This window comes from Pelophylax lessonae, assembly GCF_965119305.1.
Source record: "Pelophylax lessonae genome assembly, chromosome: 2".
Classification (NCBI taxonomy): Eukaryota; Metazoa; Chordata; class Amphibia; order Anura; family Ranidae; genus Pelophylax; species Pelophylax lessonae.
Window position 1 is genome coordinate 226433344 of NC_138769.1, and position 20615 is coordinate 226453958.

Below are 20615 nucleotides of genomic sequence, written 5' to 3' on the forward strand. Positions count from 1 at the left end.
GGGGGGGGGGGTGGGTTGTAACATTACATTACATTAACTCAATGCCATGAGTCAGTTGTTCAGAGGATGAATAAAGGGAAAATAAAATGCAATGTCCCAAACTCATAAGAAAATGACACAAAGGGGTTTACAATCCAGGGACAGGGTGATCCGTCACCCATAGTGACGGCTAGTACCGTCACACCTGTTCCCACTAAAGGTAGACTAATCCAGGTACTAGACCTCCAACTGGTCTGTGCCTGAATTAGTCGGGTAACAAATCCCAAAGAGTCAATGTCTGTTTGCCTGGATAATTCGTCAGCGTTGCCGTTTTGCTTCCCAGGGCAGTAGTGGATGGTAAATTTAAAAGGCTGTAGCGCCAAACTCCAGTATCTTCTGGCCCATAGTCTGTCGGTAGGAGGCTTACGCACAGTCCCCTCCAAAACACACAGTGACAGTGGGTTCTGTCACATTTCTCCCCTTTTAAAAACAGACTAACGAGGTTCCTGACCCTCAAATGGTCTGGACCTGTGTTAGTCACAAACTTCCACCCCAGGCAACCAGGAAAACTAAAAGAACGACTCTGGCGCTGGGGAGCAACACCGCACATAGGGTCTCCCATGAATAAAAACAGCCGCTGCAGAGTGGGAACAGCTGTCTGCACCCCTCTGATCCAGGGCAGGGTTGCAGATATTGGGGGGAGCTGAATAATTCTCTGCCCTGATGCCAACGCTTCCGCTGGTAGGGAATGTAGGCTGGTAGGGCTATGCATTTGGGGAGAAAAAGGTACTTGCTTTTCTCCTGGTGTAGTTACGAGCCGCTGAGAAGGTATCTTGCAGGGACTGTCTCCCGGATTCTTCATCTCTGGTTCTAATGCTGGGCAGAGACCATCAGCACTCTGTCCTGTAGCCAGCGCTTCTGTCGGAGGGATAAACACTGGGGTAGTGTCCAATTGTTGGGGAGGGAGAATTGCTTCCTCTACTCCCGGTGGGGATATCTGCTGTTGGGAAAACAGCTCACGCAGATCCTCTCTCAGACTCTCCGGATCCAACTCTTTTTCTGATGCTGGGCAGATGCCAGGGGCACTCTGCCCTGTAGCCAGCGCTTCTGCTGGGGCGATAAACACTGGGGTAGTGTCCAAGTGCTGGGGAAACGGCTCACTTAGGTCACCCCTCGGACTCCCTGGATCTACCTCTGAGGGTGGGCAGAGGCCAGCGGCACTCTGCCCCGTAGCCAGCGCTTCTGCTGGGGGGATAAACACTGGGGTAGTGTCCAAGTGCTGGGGAAACGGCTCACTGAGGTCACCCCTCGGACTCCCTGGATCTACCTCTGAGGGTGGGCAGAGGCCAGCGGCACTCTGCCCCATAGCCAGCGCTTCTGCTGGGGGGATAAACACTGGGGTAGTGTCCAATTGTTGGGGAGGGAGAATTGCTTCCTCTACTCCCGGTGGGGGTATCTGCTGTTGGGAAAACAGCTCACGCAGATCCTCTCTCAGACTCTCCGGATCCAACTCTTTTTCTGATGCTGGGCAGATGCCAGGGGCACTCTGCCCTGTAGCCAATGCTTCTGCTGGGGCACCAGATGAGATACTCTGGACTTGCTGCTGATCACCATTTCCCAGCCTTCCAGCGCCTGTCTCAACTCTCCCTTCTGAGACCTTCATGCTATCAGCTTGTCTCGCTGCCTGGTGGACCTCCGGTGCGTTCCGGCATTCTAGCGCTCGCAGTGCCCTCTGTATCATCGCTGCTTCTTCCATTGCAGTTAGTACGGGAAAACGCAGGGTCACCCCTGGCCCCATTTGCTTCTCATCTTCGTGACTGTCTGCTATTTCTCTCGGACAGTCCCAGGCAACGGGAGCCATGCCAGGCTGCTGATCACCATCAAACAGCCGCTTGTAGGCAATCTCGAGCTCCCATTCCTGCTCAACCAGGAACTCCAATTCCTCCAGGTCACACGCCTTGTCGGGGAGGTCCAGCACCTCATCTCGGAAATCCAGAATGTGTTCCAGCCGCCACTCCTCATCGCTCCCAAAGTCTGGGTCTCCGTACATTTTTTGATGGAGCAGCCCCACGCCGCCATAGCCAACGCCTTCTGTTGGGCTTCCATCTGCTGTACCTGGCCACAGTTGAGCCGCGAACCACCGGAGGGCTCTGTAGCTGGCGTCCAGCCTCATTTCCTCCTGGACCAATCTTCCGAGCTCCGTCTTCCCTTCATCTCGCGGTCGTTCCCTCAGAAACACCTCTCGCGCACAGTACTGCGTCCGGTACATCTCTGTGGAGGAGGGAAGGATCTTCCCCTGATGGTGCCGCTCGTGGCTTAGCGCCTCATGCCAGAGTTGCCGGCGGATCACATCCTCCCAGCCGAGCCTGGTGTGCTCTGTCGCTGGTCCCCGATGGTTCTTCCGCATGCCTTGCAGCCTCCTCCCGAACTCCGCTCTCATGCTGGCTGGTCCCCGTATCACTCCTCGGCAGCTGCCCAGATCTTGAATCCTGGTGGTGGTTTGGATGTCCTGGACTGCAGGAGACATCCCACCGCTGCCAACCAATGTAACGGATCTTTGTACCCCAGGTGGGCACATCCGCCGGATCTGTGTCTCCTGTCCTCCAAACGCACCCACAGCCTGCGGAGAAGCCATACCCTGCCCGTAACCCCTCAATCACGAGACAATCCACACAGGTGTTGAGGGTTAACCATGCAGAGCTTAAACTGTTTATTACATTCCAAGACACAGTTTTACATACAGTTAGGGAAACTCCCCTTAGCCTTTCCACAGAAGGGGGAAGGGAACATAGACCAACCAATGAGAACTGAACATTTGTACATTTGAATACACACTCCCTGCGGAGAGATGTCTCCAACTCAGACCATTGTCTGCCATGAATCCACACACTTAGACACAGAAACAGGAGGGGGGGGGGGTGGGTTGTAACATTACATTACATTAACTCAATGCCATGAGTCAGTTGTTCAGAGGATGAATAAAGGGAAAATAAAATGCAATGTTCCAAACTCATAAGAAAATGACACAAAGGGGTTTACAATCCAGGGACAGGGTGATCCGTCACCCATAGTGACGGCTAGTACCGTCACACGGTGAAAACGCATACATCAGTCGGTACTGATGCCACGGAGCTACCAACGCGTCTGACGCGTCTGCCCGAGGATCGCGTGGCCTTGCCACGAACCTGTACACCTTGCTGTACAGACGAGACGCGAACAGGTCCACCTCCGGAAGACCCCACGTCGCGCACAACATTTGGAGAACACCCGGATGGAGGGGCCATGCCCCCTGGTCCAGGGACTGGCGGCATCAGATAATCCGCCCGCCAGTTCTCCAACCCCTGGAATGTGAACCGCCGATATCGCCGGGACATGCGTCTCGGCCCAAGACAGAATGTCGGCCACTTCCCGAGCCACCCGGGCCCTCTTGGTGTCCCCTTGGCGAATGACGTAAGCCACCGCCGTGGCAATGTCCGTCTGCACCCGAACCGGACAGCCCTGCAGCCTGTCCTGCCAACGTTGAAGGCAGAGAATCATCGCACGCAATTCCAGAATGCTGACCGGAAGGGAGGATTCCCCCTCCGACCAAGTTCCCTGGGCGGACAGAACGCCCAGAACACCACCCCAGCCCGACAGGCTGGCATCCGTGGTGACCACCGTCCATGAGAGAGGACGAAAAGACTTGCCCCCTGACACCGGCGGGGACAGGAGCCACCACAGAAGAACCCTTCTGGTGCGATGGCCCAACGAAATCCGGATCCAGAGATCGCGGTCGCCCGTCCCACCTGGACAGGATCTCCGCTTGGAGACCCGCGTGTGAAACTGGGCGAAGGGAATCGCTTCGAAAGCCGAGACCATCAATCCCAGACATCTCATGCACGTCCGAGTGGACGAGGACGGAGCGTCCCTGAGGGACCTGACTTCCTTCCTGAAGAGTCCTGAGTTTGTCGTCCGGTAGGAAGACCTTCGCCTGGACAGAGTCCAGAACCATTCCCAGGTAAGGGAGACGAACCGATGGGCACAGTGCTGACTTTGGAAAAGTTATCGTCCAACCAAACTCCTGCAGAGACTGCATCGTAACGGACAGAGATGCAGTCTCTGTCGCAGACCGAACCAGAATATCGTCCAGATACCCTAGGACAGAGACGCCCTGGGCTCTCAACAAAGCCAAAACCGGTGCCCGCACCTTGGTGAACACCCGTGGAGCCGAGGCGAGACCAAAGGGCAACGCCACAAATTGGTAGTGATCCTCCGCTATGGCGAATCGAAGGTACCTCTGGTGACCCTCGAAATTCGGGATGTGAAGATACGCATCCTTCAAGTCGATGGAAGCCATGAACTCCCCCGGAACCAGGGCAGCCACCACCGACCGCAGAGATTCCATGCGGAACTTGCGCACCCGCACAAAGCGGTTCAGCGCCTTTAAGTCCAGAATCGGACGTACCTTGCCCTCCTTCCCGGGCACGGTGAACAGATTGGAATAGAACCCCCGAAACCTGTCCCGATGAGGCACCGGGACCACCACTCCCTGAGCCCTCAGGTCCTGCACCGCTAGATGCAGATCCCGCAAACGCTCCGGGGACAGTAGAAGATTTGAGGGAAAAAATCTGCGCTCCGGCCTATAGAGAAACTCGATCTCGTAGCCAGATCGAACGATTTCCTGAACCCACCTGTCCCGAACCCGGGACAGCCATGGCTGAAGGAAACCGAGCAAGCGTCCCCCCACCCCAGAGTCGGGTGAGGGCGCCCCTTCAGGCCGCACTGTTGTGGGCCGCTGAACCGGACTGGCCGGACTTTTGCTTACCAGTCCACGGCTTCTTACCAGGAGCCGTCTTAGCCTTGTGGGATTAGGGTAAGAGCGTGCTCTTACCACCCGTGATCCCCCTAATTAACGTATATCTAGGGACTCACCAAAAAAGGCGAGAACCATCATAGGGCAGATTAGCCAAGGTCTTACGCGAAGATTGGTCCACCGACCAACACTTCAACCAAACCAAAACGGCGAGACAATACCGCCACACCATGTACACGTGCAGCCAACGGAACCATATCCAGGTCCGCATCACACAAATACATGACACCCTGGTGGATTTGATCCACCATATCCAAAGTCGCCTGGAGGGCAGAATCAGCCACCAGGACGCGATTAAGCACCTGCGTCCAGCTCGCGACAGCCTGGGCCGCCATAAGTGAAGCAATAAAGCTTTCAGCATAGAACCCATAATAGAATAGGCATGACGGGCAAGGGACTCCGTCTGTTTATCCGTGGCATCCCGGAACACCGGGATATCCTCAGCAGGAATCGCAGTGGGCTTATTCAGAACCGCTATCGCGTGATCCACCGGAGGTGGGACACACCAACGCCCATCAGTAGCGGGCGTAAAAGGATAGCGCAGCTTAAACCTACTTGGTATAGCAAAAGGCTTGCGTATATTACGCCAATGTTCCTTTACAGCGCATTGAAAATCATCAGTGCAGGGAAATACCTGCGATGTTTTGCGTCTTTTCTGCGTCCCATAAGCCGCCAAGGCAGCAGGAGGACAAGGTTCATCCTGTAAACGCAGTGTTTGCTTGATAGAAGCAACCAATTCATCCATGAGTGCAAGCTCTTCAGACGAGCCAGGGGGAGAAATATCAACCCCCTCAACCTCAGCCTCCATTTCTGACCCTACAAGGTCCAGGGAGGAACGGGACCCCGACAAGGAGACCCCAGCAACAGCAGCCCCATCACCAACACCCTCTGAATCAGAGGAAATTGAAAACTCTGGGCCTTTTTGAGGATTGAGCAGCCATCAGCAATTGCACCTGAGTCGCAAGGCTAGCCACAATCGCAGCCAAATCCCCCCCCCCCCCCGAGGGGGAAAACCGCAGTCCCCTGGCTTCCCACCAATGTGATAGGAAATTTGCTTTCCTGAGAATCCATGCCCCAAAATTAGTAAAATAAAATGGGTGACCGCCCCTTTAAATAAGGCGCTGCGAACGTAGCCCACCGCCACACAAGCACACCCACACCAGGGACCCCCACAGGGAGAAGTTATACTCAGGCAAGGATACAGAGAATAGAGGGAAAAAACCTGGAGAGACCGCTGCTGCTGCTGGCCAGATCGGTGCTCCTGTAGAAAAGGAATTGCTGATATTCAGGGCGCTCCATTAAAGCCTATGGGAGGCTACAAGAAAATGGCCGCCATGCATGTGTTCCATGCGGCCGGAGCGAGTACAGCCAAAATGGCGCCGAAACCGCCGCTCCCCCACCTCGTGAAGGTGGAATAAAAATACACCACATAGTTATAAAGAACATGGTGGACCGCCGCAGCGGCGCTGTAATGTGCCCCAAACATGATAGCATCAAGTTCCACAGCACACAGCCGTTCACACACTCAGACTGACACAGAAGTGCAGCACAGCCCCCCTCCTTGCAGCCCACAGCATGCAGTGTGAGAGATAGGGAAACATCAATAGTGTGAACACAGGGCAAGGTAACACAGTCCCAGACTGACACCCCCCAGACAGACAGGTCCCCACATGAATACACTTACCTCTTACATGGCGTGGGGGACCCGCACAGGCGAACAAGCCGCTGTACATGAGACAGGGAGAGTCGCATCCAGGACGCAGCAGAAGGTGGGTTGAGAAACCGCACAGCGTCCAGTGAGGTAGCCACCTCACCCTAGCATCCCTGCACGGAACAGGGATGGGTCGTTCAGAAAAACTCAGGAGCGGTACCTGACTGAACGCTCGATGGCGGGCTGAGAAGCCACTGACCCACAACCTGCGACCAGGGGAGTCAGCCCGAGACGCAACCCGCATTATCCTCTTCATCCGAAGATCTAACTATTGCTGGTAAAAATAACAGCTAAATAAAGAAAGAGAGGAAAAACTCAAATAAAATCAAAAAAGAGAGAAGGCTGAGACAAAATGCCCCAGCATAGAGACATCCAGCTACTCCTGACAAGCTAGACATTGAAACTGAAGCAGGAAACAGGAAGCAGGAGGGTATAGACTGAGGGGACCACCCCCTGGGGTGGGGATATGTTAAAAGCTTTAATATTGACATATTCTGTTGCCTAGCTACTCCTACGGAGCAAAGTCTAATACCCCATTGTGACGAATAAGAAGATGGCGGCGACTGTCGGAGGACGTAAGAGAAAAGATGATTTTTACATGTATGAGAGAAATGGCAGGGTTGGCGTTGGGTGGCAGTGGTTAACCGATTTACGTCGGCAGTCAGCCCCTCACAGGCAAAGCGACGTAGGTCTACGTCGCTAGCCTGTGAGGCTCTAGGGAGTGAGCGTGCGCCGCCGGAGGCGCGCTCCCGCTCGCTCACGAACCCCCCCTGCGCGTGTGCCGGAGGACCCGATGTCCGCCGGGCACTCGCGATTGTCCGTTACAGCGGGAGAAAGGCAGGCGGCTAATGTAAACACAGCCGCCTGTCATTCTCCTCTGTGTAAGAATGGAGTTCATACGGTTATGCTATGTAGGACCGTTGATCTCTGTTCTTACACCAGTAGCCACATCCAATCACAGACACACAATCAGAATCACGCCCCTAGGGACACACTTAACCCCTCCTTCTCAAATAAAGTTAACTCCTTCCCTTTGCCAGTGTCATTTTTACAGTAACAGTGCATATGTATAGCACTGATTACTGTAGTAATGTCACTGGTAACCCCAAAAATGTCAGTCAAGGGTCCGATCTGTCCGCCGCAATGTCGCAGTCCCGCAAAAAAAATTGCAGATCGCCGCCATTACTCGTTAAAAAAAAAAAAAAAAATTACAAAAATCTTTCCCTTAGTTAGTAAACGCAATAACTTTTGCGCAAACCAATCAAAATACGCTTTTTGCAATTTTTTTCTTCCAAACATATGTAGCATAAAACAAATTGGCCTAAAATTTTAAAAAATTTAGATTTTTACATTTTTTGGGGGAATTTCATATAAAAAAATTTGAAAAATATTGTTATTTTTGCAAAATTGTCACTCTTTTTTTGTTTATAGCGCATGATCAAAAAAATTGCACAGGTGATCAAATACCACCAAAAGAAAGCTCTGTTTGTGGGAAAAAAAGGACGTCAAATTGGTTTAGGTACAGCGTCGCACGACCGCGCAATTGTCCGTTAAAGTAACGCAGTGCCGAATCGCAAAATAAGCCCTTGTCAGGAAGGGGGTAAAATCTTCTGGGGCTTAGGTGGTTAAATGCGGTCTTAACTATCCATTTTTACAGAAAACTCTGTGGCAATAGTTCTGTGAAAGGCAGCGAATAACTCCCAGCCGCCCACCACCATAGGTACAGATTGACCCGAAAGCAGCGCGAGCTGAGGAGAGTGGGAAGTCTCGCGAGTTTTGGATGCGGAAGCGGCAGCTGAGAGAAGAGCTGCAGGGTGCGCCCAGGACTGAGAAGGAGTTCCGAGCTTGGAGCTGAGGCCAGCCGGCAGGACTAGAAGCGGGAGAGCGGTGCATGGACCTGGAGGGGAGCGGTGACTGCACGGGCCGGAGAGTGAGTCCGCATAACACACAATTCCCGCACAAAGCTGTGTTTATGTCTTCTATCCCATTCACACGTGTCCCAGCCTTTCCTCATTCCCCACACTACTACAAGCCCTCCTCCCTGCCCTGCGATAGTGTCAGGGCTGCCTACTGATACTGGAGGGGTTCCTAACCACTGCACACCTCTACTTATACGTTTTTTTTATTCCTCTCTCATTATATTTATTTTTTTTTTAGGACAAACAGGATTTAGTTTGGTAATACTATCTTACGGGGAAAAAAAATGGATATGTGTTTATACATTTAATTTTCATGTAATCCGCAGTACTAAAATATAACAAAAACTTTAAAAAATGTTTTCTATATGCTTTAAAGTATTGATCCCTAAACTACAGCCCAGGGGCCGAATGTGGTCCTCTGCTTGCTTTTATTTGGCTTTTGGGGCACTATTACATCTACTGATACCAACAATGGGGTATAACCCTCCCACCACCACCAGAGAAGGGACACAATTCCACCCAGTGACACCGGCGATGAGGCATGTTTCCTTCCAATGACACCAGTGATGGGGCATGTTTCTTCCCAATGGCATCAATGGTACTTTCCTCCCAATGAGACCAAGGATGGGGCAGGTTTCCTCCCAATGAGACCAAGGATGGGGCAGGTTTCCTCCCAATGAGACCAAGGATGGGGCCCAATGACATCAAAGATGGGGCACATTTCCTCCCAATGGCGCCAGTGATGGGGCACAGTTCCTTCCAATGGCGCCAGTGATGGGGCACGGTTCCTCCCAATGGCGCCAGTGATGGGGCACGGTTCCTCCCAATGGCGCCAGTGATGGGGCACGGTTCCTCCCAATGGCGCCAGTGATGGGGCACGGTTCCTCCCAATGGCGCCAGTGATGGGGCACGGTTCCTCCCAAGGGCGCCAGTGATGGGGCACGGTTCCTCCCAAGGGCGCCAGTGATGGGGCACGGTTCCTCCCAAGGGCGCCAGTGATGGGGCACGGTTCCTCCCAAGGGCGCCAGTGATGGGGCACGGTTCCTCCCAAGGGCGCCAGTGATGGGGCACGGTTCCTCCCAAGGGCGCCAGTGATGGGGCACGGTTCCTCCCAAGGGCGCCAGTGATGGGTCACGGTTCCTCCCAAGGGCGCCAGTGATGGGTCACGGTTCCTCCCAAGGGCGCCAGTGATGGGGCACGGTTCCTCCCAAGGGCGCCAGTGATGGGGCACGGTTCCTCCCAAGGGCGCCAGTGATGGGGCACGGTTCCTCCCAAGGGCGCCAGTGATGGGGCACGGTTCCTCCCAAGGGCGCCAGTGATGGGGCACGGTTCCTCCCAAGGGCGCCTGTGATGGGGCACGGTTCCTCCCAAGGGCGCCTGTGATGGGGCACGGTTCCTCCCAACGGCGCCAGTGATGGGGCACGGTTCCTCCCAACGGCGCCAGTGATGGGGCACGGTTCCTCCCAACGGCGCCAACAATTGGAACCAATGATGGGCATTGCTTTTTCTCACACTGATGTCAGGACCTTTTCTACTCCTGATGGCCACAGTCTAGCCTTTCTGAAGTCTGAAGGACAGTAAACTGGCCCTTTGTTTAGAAAGCATTTGTTTTAGAGAGCAGTTGTCAATTTATGAGCTAAAGGGGGCCTCCAATCTGGCCTGTGACATCACCATCACATAATGTTTAATTTATATAATACTTGAGAGGACTGTCAAACTGCAGACCTAATAGAGGAAATAAGGGTTAGAGTGTGGACATGCTACATTTTTGGCTGTGGTTGGCTGCAGAAGACAATACGAAACAGGGAGCATGTTACTTGAGTCTAGTAGATCATTGCTATTATTCCTGATCAATGTTCCCACTACAGACTGCTGAGGTTCGAGGGCCGCAGGTTGGGCACCAAAGCCTTAAAGCCGAACTCTGGCCCCAAACTAAAAAAACCTCTGTGCCTCCCCCCTCACCTTTTTGCTTCAAAGGTTAAATGCTTTGTACCAAAGCGTCTGTGTTTTTACCTTATTAATGCATTCACAGCATTAAAGTGGGATTAAACACAAAAATGTATTATTTTTCATGTTACCACTTCTTAGATGTGACAGCTGCATTTGTTTTCTTTTTTTTTTTTTTTGGTTTTCAGTGAAGGTGCACTATTAGTTAAAGCGGAGTTCCACCCTAATTTTGAAGTTTACACCATCAATTACAATAAAACATCCTGAAAAAGAATTGGATAATTATTATTTTTTTTTTTTTGTTTCACTTACCTTATTTTTAATGATGATTAAAGCAGAGTTCCACCCTGGAATTTTTTTTTTTTTTTTTTTTTAAAAATACCCCCGGGACAGTCGGGGCTAGTACATTCCACAATGGCTAGCCTCTGATCTGTCCCGGGTTGCACTTACCTGTTAGGACAAATACTTACCTTGAAAAAGTCTTGTCCAGCGCTGCCATCTCACGTGTGGGCAGCTTGAAGCCAGCACGATCCTCTTCGGCGTCCTCTTCCTTCTTGTTCGGTCCCACGATGCCCTGCGCCGGCCCGCCGTCCCTTCCGGGCGCGCGCGTCATCCCTCCACAGCTTCTGGGCATGCCCAGAAGCTGTTTAGAAGGGAATGATGCGTGCGCCCCGGAACTGACGTCGGGGCCGGTGCAGGCGCAATGATTCCTGGGAGCGCTGACGTTCAGATCCCAGGAATTATTGCAAAGCCAGGAAGTGATGACGGGCCGCGGCCGAGGAAGAAGGAAGTAAGGTAAGTATATTTTCTTCTCTACGAGGTAAGTAAAAAAAAAAAAAAAATGCGATTATCCATTTGTTTTTCAGGTGACCTGGAGCGAGAAGATGGAGGTAAGTATAAAATTAGGGTGGAACTCCACTTTAACTTACCTTCCTGCCACCTCCTCCTTCTGCGGCCGCCGACATCACTTCCTCCTTTGCATTGACTCCTGGGAAATGATTGTCATCAATCCCAGAAGTCAATGCGCCTGCACCGGTGTCCCTCGTCACTACAGGTGCGTCATTCCCTGCTGAATGAATGAGAACAGCTTCTGGGCATGCGCAGAACCAGCTGTGGGATGACGCTCCTGCACTGGTGTTCCGTGAAAAATCCATACCCGTGAGAAAACCATACCCTCGTCACTTCCGGTTCCGCTACGGAGGGTATGGATTTCTCACGGTAGTTAAACTTGCGGCGCTTACATTAAAACAGCTCCTCTGAAACGTAAATCATCTCCGCTCTTCGCCCTGTCACTGCCCTCATCTCCGGTAATAAATATAAAAGCGGATCACGGAGCCGCGATCGCCGTCACATTTACATCTCATACTCCCGCCGCCGCTTTTATATTTATTACCGGAGATGAGGGCAGTGACAGGGGAAGAGCGGAGATGATTTACGTTTCAGAGGAGCTGTTTTAATGTAAGCGCCGCAAGTTTTACATTAGACACAGTGCCGTGAGAATTTCATGCCCACCGAGCATGCGCACTTGTCTAATTCTTTAATGTTCAATCACGTATCCGGGACTCTGAGCATGCGCACTGCTGCGCTGCTCAGCTGTTTCAGCCCGGAAGTGACGAGGGTATGGTTTCTCCACGGGGTATGGTTTTTTAACGTTACACCGGAAGTGACGAGGCATGGCATTCTGGGACTCCGAAATCCAGGAAGAGGGACACTGCGGCTTCAGCTGCCCACACTGCAGATGGCAGCCCTGGACAATAAATTTACAAGGTAAGTATTTCATCCCTCAGGTAAGCTAAACAGGGGACAGTTCAGAGGCGATCGTTGCTTAACCACTTCCCGCTCGCCCTATAGGCGTTTGACGGCAGGAATGTGGTTGCATTATCCTGACCGGACGTCATATGACGGCGACAGAATAATGCGCTCTGCGCGCCCCCCGGAGATGCGAGGTGTCAGTCTGACTCCCCGCATCTCCGATCTCGGTAAAGAGCCTACTGATGTAGGCTCTTTACCATGTGACCAGCCGTGTCCAATCAGTACGTGCCTGACAGGCACGAGTAAAGGAGCGCCGATCCGCGGCTCTCCTGACGGGGGGGGGGGTTGGCACTGGTAATCAGATCATTGATTACCAGTGCAGACCCTCGGGGGGGGGGTGCCACTAGAACCACCAGGGATGCCCACCCATGACCCCAGGGATGCCCAATATGGCCACCAGGGATGGCAATCAGGGCTCAGGGAGCCCCCCAGTGCCCTCCCCATCAGTGCTGCCCGCCAGTGCCCTCCCCATCAGTGCCGCCCGCCATTGTCCACCAGTGCCGCCTATCAGTGCTCATCAATGCCGCCTATCAGTGCCCAGCAGTTCCGCCTATCAGTGCCCACCAATGCCGCCCATCAGTGCCACCCCATCAGTGCCTCCTCATCCACCAGTGCCACTGCCCACCAGTGCCCCGTATCAGTGTCCACCAGTGCCACGAATCAGTGTCCACCAGTGCCACGTATCAGTGTCCACCAGTGCCACGTATCAGTGCCACAGATCAGTGTCCACCAGTGCCACGTATCGGTGCCACGAATCGGTGTCCATCAGTGCCACCTATCAGTGCCACATATCAGTGCCATGTATCAGTGCCACAAAACTGTGTCCACCAGTGCCACGAATCGGTGTCCACCAGTGCCACTCACACAGACCAGGCAGAGATAATGGTATATAGGAACTGTAGGCATGGCTGCAATGTGGGGAATGCCTGGTTAATTTTCCTCCTTCCTGGATCACGAGTCACTTCAAATAAGATAAGGATCCGACTTGGAGGCAACTCCCATTGAAGTCTATGGGACAAGTCGGATACAAGTCGCCTCAAAGTAGTACAGGACCCTTTTCTGAAGTCGGAGCGACTTCAGTAGTGCCAATTAAGACGGCTCTCATTCATTAACTCTGCTTTTATGTGAAGCGACTTGAGGGCACACAAGTCGCCTGACAAGTCGCGGCAGTGTGAATGGACTCTTATGCAACCACATTATTGTAGTTTTTTACTCCAGCCCAAAAGATTTCAGTTTGTTTTTCAATTGAGTTGTACATAGGTCATATTATTATTATTATTATTATTGTGTTGCACATAGGTCATGTTTATAGGTTACATAATAGGTGGAAAAAGTTCTGAAATGTATTTATTTTGTCTTTTTTTTTTTTTTTTTTTTTTTTTATCACAGAAACCTGACATTTTAACAGGGATGTGGAGACTTTATATCCATATGGTGGCTTTCTGATTAAGTATGCAGAATATTTAATGATGTGACCAAACAATAGTTTTTATGTTTTATTATATTTCCATGACCAGAATACTTTTTCTTTTTGAAAAAAAAAATATTTTTATAGAAATTATATTTTTTACCCTTGCTTTTAAGGGACAGTTCACAATAGTGTTATGAAAGACATCACAAGATTCCCACCACACTGCTATGCAAATCACATGCGATGTCTTTGCGATGCAAATTCAGCCAATACAGATGGTATGACTGAATTTGCATTGCATTCAGACCAGTCGTGCAGTTTTTTTGGTCCGCACCATAATCGGATCGCATGGGTGTTCACACCTATGCGATTCGATTCCTGTCTGAATTGACAGTTCGCACTGCAATTTGCAAACTAATCTGGGGGTGTCATGTACGTTGTATTGACACTCCCAGCGTTTTACATATGGCAGTGTGAACTGCCTGCAGGTCAGGTGCTATGCGGGAACCCGCAGTGGATTTGCAGGGTTCCCGCATCACATCAGTGTGAACCGGCCCTAATATTTTTCTCAATTTGGAAGTTCTGGCAGTCCTTTTCCTCCATAGTAAATTATATCCTATCAGTCAGCTCCCTCTTGTAGCAAACTATGCAAGATGGTAGCTTCATGACTAAAGCTGGCAATACATTATACAATTTTCTTGTTAAATTTCCTTTAGATTTACCTTCAACTATGTAGTGCAAGGGCCTGCCTCATTACATACAAATTGAAAGTGTTTAGGTTTGACTTCCATATTATATAGTTTTGGTAAATTTAAAAGAAAATTGTATAATGTATAGCCAGCCTTGAGCTTAACCATACATACCCTGTGGTCTGAATGAGCGAAATCCCTTGATTCTTCAGTCCATGTTAAACTACATAAATGGATAAATCTCTCTTGTAGTTATTGCACTGATATTGATAGGATGCAGTCACTGGAGGTGGATTTTGAAATCAAAGCTTTCAAGCTGGGTGGTGCCAACAAGGCCTCCTGCAACTCAAGTTTTGGTTGATTCAGTAGTAAATCGACTCCAGTAACTGCCTGCCTTTATCAGAGGTACGGGAAGGCAGTATACTGGGGGGTCTGCAGGATCCTGGCATTGCACCTGCAATCTGCTGATTGGGTGCAATGCTTTACATGCTCCAGTGTTTTTCATGTTTATCTGCAAAAAAAAAAGTGCTTTCTTACATTTTTTTTTTTTTTTAACCGGTTGCCGACTGCGCACAGTATATTTACTGCGGCAGTCAGCCCCGGCCAGGCAAAGTGACGTAGATCTACGTCACTCGCCTGTCACTGCTACTAGAGCCAATAGCGGGCGAGCGCGCGCCCGCCTCGGCTCGTTCAGAGGAGTGCGGGCGTGTGACCGGCGGACCCGATGTCTGCCGGTCACACTACGATCGCCGGTACAGCGGGAGAAAGACAGAGCGGCTTATGTAAACAAGCCGCCTGTCATTCTCCCCTGTGTAAAAATGAAGATCAGACGGTTCTACTATGTAGAACCGTTGATCTTTGTTTTTACACTAGGAGACCTGTCCCACTACAGTTAGAATCACGCCCCTAGGACACACTTAACCCCCTCCCTGTCCAATACAGTTAACTCCTTACCTGCCAGTGTCATTTTTGCAGTAGTGCATATATATAGCACTGATTACTGCAGTAATGTCACTGGTACCCCCAAAAGTGTCAAAAATGTCAGTCAAGGGTCCGATCTGTCCGCCCCAATGTCGCAGTACCGCAAAAAAAATCGCAGATCGCCGCCATTACTCGTTAAAAAAAAAAAAACGACAAAAATCTTTCCCTTTGTTAGTAAACGTGATAACTTTTGCGCAAACCAATCAAAATACGCCTTTTGCGATTTTTTTTTTTATTTTTTTTTACCAAACATGTAGCGTAAAACAATTTGGCCGAAAATGTTAAAAAATTTTGATTTTTACATTTTTTTTTTTGGGGGGAATTTCATATAAAAAAAAAGTGAAAAATATTGTTATTTTTGCAAAAATTACGCTCTTTTTTTTGTTTATAGCGCATGATCAAAAAATCGCACAGGTGATCAAATACCACCAAAAGAAAGCTCTGTTTGCGACCGCGCAAATGTCCGTTAAAGTCACGCAGTAAAAAATTGCAAAAAACCCCCTGGTCAGGAAGGGGGTAAAATCTTCCGGGGCTTAAGTGGTTAAGGTGAACTTATCCTTTAAATCACATTACAAGGAAATAAATAGATCATGTGTGGAACCAGTAGCTCATCTGAATTCCCTTATACACATCTGTACCAGTCAGTCAGTACTGATCTCTGCCAGGCAATAGTTTTTTTGCAGGCTTGAACAAGATCTGCTCGAAGCTTACTAAATGGATGTTGTAGACCTTTGTTTTTGTTTCCTTTTATCTAATAATATGAAAGCTTTAAAGTTCTAAAAAAAATTGTCTAAGCATTTCTAAAGCTGCATCCACTGGTGTGATTAAAACAAACTGAGCTTTTAGTTTAACCACTTTTCTGCCAAGGTACATTTATAACCGGTGGGTAAATCAAGTTTGCAGCTGTGAGCTTGGTACACGCTTTAAGAGTCGGCAAAGGGCTTTTTTGATAATTGTGATTGGTCCATGCTTTTGTGGGGCTCTTAAAATGCGGCATCTGCATTGGTTTCCACGCTCTCTTGTTCCTCCAGGGAGCCTGGGCTGTGGAAAACTGCATGTGTGGTGAAGCACTGCCCTCTGACTAGTGTGGCTAAGGATGCAGCATTCAAACACAATCTGTGTTTGAATAGCTGAATTGGAGGGCAGAGGAAACATTGGGGGGTCTAGTGGAGCCCCAGTGTCTACATAAAAAGTACATCTCGCCTGCTTATGCTATCACATAGTGGCCTGTTGGACCCCTTGTGATAGCAGTGAAGTTAAACATTTTTCTTAAAAAAAATGCACTCCTTGTACACGCCCCATATGAAAAGCGCAGCATGGGACAAACACGTGTATGTAAACATCAACTGCACCACACATGTGAGGTATTAACCACTTAAGCCCCGGAAGATTTTACCCCCATTCCGACCAGGGGGTATTTTGCGATTCGGCACTGCGTGACTTTAACGGACAATTGCGCGGTCGTGCAACGCTGTACCTAAACGAATTTGGCGTCCTTTTTTTCCCACAAACAGAGCTTTCTTTTGGTGGTATTTGATCACCTGTGCGATTTTTTGATCACGCGCTATAAAAAAAAAAAGAGCGTCAATTTTGCAAAAATAGCAATATTTTTCACATTTTTTTTTATATGAAATTCCCCAAAAAAAATGTAAAAATCAAAATTTTTTAACATTTTCGGCCAATTTGTTTTATGCTACCTATGTTTGGTAAAAAAAAATCGCAAAAAGCGTATTTTGATTGGTTTGCGCAAAAGTTATCGCGTTTACTAACAAAGGGAAATATTTTTGTTGTTTTTTTTTTTTTTAACGCGTAATGGCGGCGATCTGCGATTTTTTTGCGGTACTGCGACATTGCGGCGGACAGATCGGACCCTTGACTGACATTTTTGACACTTTTGGGGTTACCAGTGACATTTCTACAGTAATCAGTGCTATATATATGCACTGTTACTGTAAAAATACACTGGTAGTGAAGGGGTTAACTTTATGTGGGAGGGAGGGGCTGTGTGTGTCCCTAGGGGCGTGCTTTCTACTGTGATTGGCTGTGGCTTGAGCTGTAAGGACACTGATCAACGGATCTACATAGTAGATCCATGTGATCAGTGTCTTTACAGCGAGGAGAATGACAGGTGGCTTGTTTACACAAGCTGCCTGACATTCTCCCTCTCCGCCGCCAATCGCCGAGTGGCCGCCGGACGTCGGGTCCGCTGGTCGCACGCGCGGGGGGGTCCGTGACCACGCGGGAGCGCGCCTCCGGCGGCGCGCGCTCGCTCCCTAGACCCTCACAAGCAAGCAACGTAGCCCTACGTTAGTTTGCCTGTGAGGGGCTGACCGCCGACGTAGATAGTCGTGCGGCGGTCGGCAAGTGGTTTATTTATAAATTTTAAAAGAAATGTGTCCGCACAATTAATAAAATAGTAATAGCTTGTACTCTGTTTACCACCCACAGAAACACATTGTGTGATAATGTGTAGAGCTAATGTACGGTTAACCACAAAGCAGTATACAGTGGGGGAATTTAATTATTTGATCCCCTGCAGATTATGAAAGTTTGCCCACTTACAAAAAAAATTAAGGGTCTATATGTTTTATCATAGGTGTATTTTAAATGATAGAGACAGAATATCAACCAAAAATCCAGGAAAAACACGAGAAATGAGAGACATTAGAAAATTCTCATCCAAGATTTTACAATACATTGCCCCTCAATGCGGCAAAGTCGGCCTGTACCTTTAGCAGAGAAACAGCCCCAAAGCATAATGTTTTCACCTCTGTGCCCGTAGGGATGGTGTTCTTAGGGTCATAGTCAGCATTTTTCTTCCTCCAAACACGCGAGTCGGGTTATTGCCAAAAAGCTTAATTTCTCTTTCGTTCATCGATGGACCCAGCACTCCATAAATCATAACTAGTGGGTTGTACTGCCTCCTCCAGGAGTAGGACTAGGCAGAACAAAAAACACCTGGCTACGCCCATGGGCCATCCTCAGCTGGTATATAACACCCCTCTCTGCTCTAGGTAATCCGTTTTTAATCTGTCTAGTCAGGAGTAAGGACCTAGGCTCCCGGCTGGTATCTCTGGTCCTAGCAATTTTCCCCTTCCTTGCATCTTTTTTGTTTTTTCTCTCGGAGGATCTACAATCAACTGCTGGGCTGGGCGATGGGCTGGATAATCTAGATCCAGTGGTACCCCCAGCCCAGCCAACAAGCGTGTGCAGACTGCAGCTGCGTGCTAGGTCGGCTTCGATATAGCCTCATGGACAGAGGCTGGCCCGCGAGTTAAACATCTCGCAGAGTTGCATACGGCCGGCTTGGGTCTGAGTCGCAGCGGTCCCCTGGCCGACCGCTCCCCTACTAGGGTGGCGAGGAGTTCTGTCTGAATCATTACCCGCACCATGGAATGGTAAGTACAGTCCCTGACTCCCCCATCTCCCCTTTTGATGGTTTTCTTTGGGGTGGACGCAGGTAACCTCCAGGGGCGTTCAGACCTGCCTGCAGGTTCCCTCCTCCCATCCCTAAATCCCTCACTGAGTTGGGCTTCCCCCACTCCCATTGCCGCCTATCTGGACCTAGAGTCTGGTGGGGGTCCCATGGCAGAGAATGCAGCAGAGACCCCTGGGGTCTCCCCCGCTATCCCCACTCTGTAAGGATCCTGGGATAGTGTGTGTCCTGCCCTGGTAGTCTGGAGGGGTCCCGGTGTAGGAGACCCCTAGGTGCATGCCCTGCTGTTTGCAGTGTGGGTATGGTGCAGGGGGGGTCCCAGTGCAGAGACCGGTGCAGAATGCATAGCAGAGTCTCCCCTAAATGTGTGTCCTATCTTCAGGGGGGTCCCTTGCAGAGGGTTCAGGAAAGATTCTGGCAGCATGCTTCAGTGTTTGTAGGTGATGGTGGCCATTTTCCCTTAATTTGGCTGGTCTTCGTTTGGCAGCCATTTTTGTGTAGTCTGATGATGTCACGGGGGCCATTTTCCCTTAGTCTGGCTTGTCTCCGCTTGGTGATCATCTTAATGTAGCCGGATAATGTCATGGGGGCCATTTTCCCTTAATCTGGGAGATGCTGGAAACAACTGAAGCCTCGTGGGGATGCCGAAGCTCCTCCTCTTCATCTTTAGTTTCCTCTTCCTGTCCCCTGGGTTGGACTGGGTTCAAATTCTCGGTGCTCCTCTGGTTGGTTTGGGGATCCCGATTATCTCTCTCTGCTGATAGGTGCCTTGAGGGGATCCTTTAGTGGTGCCAAAAGATCGTTTTTGTACTGCAAGGTCTTCTTTACCTTATGGAGCCTCAGAGACACATCTCCCCCACTGACACCCCCATGGAACCCCAGCTTCCCGTGGTTGCACTGATGGCGGTTCTGCAGTCCTTAGTGTCCCGGGTGGAAGTGGCGTGTGGGCAGAGGCCCAGCAGGAAGCGTCCCCCGCCTTCCCCTGCTCAGGCTGTCTCCTCTGATTCTGAGCCTGATGCTGCCGTGGACGCGGCCCGTCCAGGGGGAAATAATATCACACCCCCTGATCCCTGAGGATGATTCCTCCATGGTCGCAGCAGCGAATGAAAAAGCGCCGGTAGACGCACTTATCAGGGAATTGCGTGAGACTTTAAAAATGGAGGCTGCGGCTGATGTTGCTACGGAAGTGGCTGTGTTGTTTGGTATGCACAAGTCGCATTGTACTCCAAAGGTGTTTCCTTATGTGCTTTATTTTGACAGGTTTTCCTGTAAGGAATGGGAACAAGGTTTTTTTCTTTTTTGCTACACAAAAATAAATAAAAGGCTGAAAAGTTTTAAAAAAAAAAGAGATAATTTTTTTCCTGCACTGATGAGGCCGCATTGACAGGCAATGATGAGGAGGCATTGATGGGGTGGCACTAATACGAAGCACTGATGGGCGGCAATGATGGGCACTGGGGGGGGGGGGGCAGTGATAGATGGCAATCTTGGACAGCTCGGATGAGGAGGGCACTGAGAGGGTCCCTAAGCCCTGATTGGCATCCCTGGTGGCTCCCCCCCAAGGGTCTGCACTGGTAATCAATGCTCTGATTACCAGCACAGACCCCCCCCCCCCCCCGTCAGGAGAGCCGCTGATTGGCTCTTCTCTAGTCGTGCCTGTCAGGCACGAACTGAGGAAAACCGATCAATTTTTTATTTTTTTTATTGGCAAATAGTAAACTATTTTATAAGCATATTTTCCTTAAATATATGCAGTGTATACAGTTTATGTTTATGGAATGATTGTATGATATACAAGTTATTTCTCACATTTCATCCATGAGATTAAAAAGGTACTTTTTAGAATTATTTTTGAGATTGAGTGCAGAGTTTAGGAGC

At 50.0% G+C, this 20615-nt stretch overlaps 1 protein-coding gene across 1 annotated transcript in view; it reads left to right on the forward strand.

Moving 5' to 3' along the window:
* The first annotated feature begins 8333 nt into the window (after window positions 1-8333).
* The window catches only part of NRAS (NRAS proto-oncogene, GTPase), a 37505-nt gene continuing 25223 nt past the window's right edge, over window positions 8334-20615 (forward strand). Inside the window, exon 1 of the mRNA XM_082247291.1 lies at window positions 8334-8472. The gene's annotated coding sequence lies outside the window, so the exon portion shown is untranslated. The remainder of the gene's footprint in view (window positions 8473-20615) is intronic.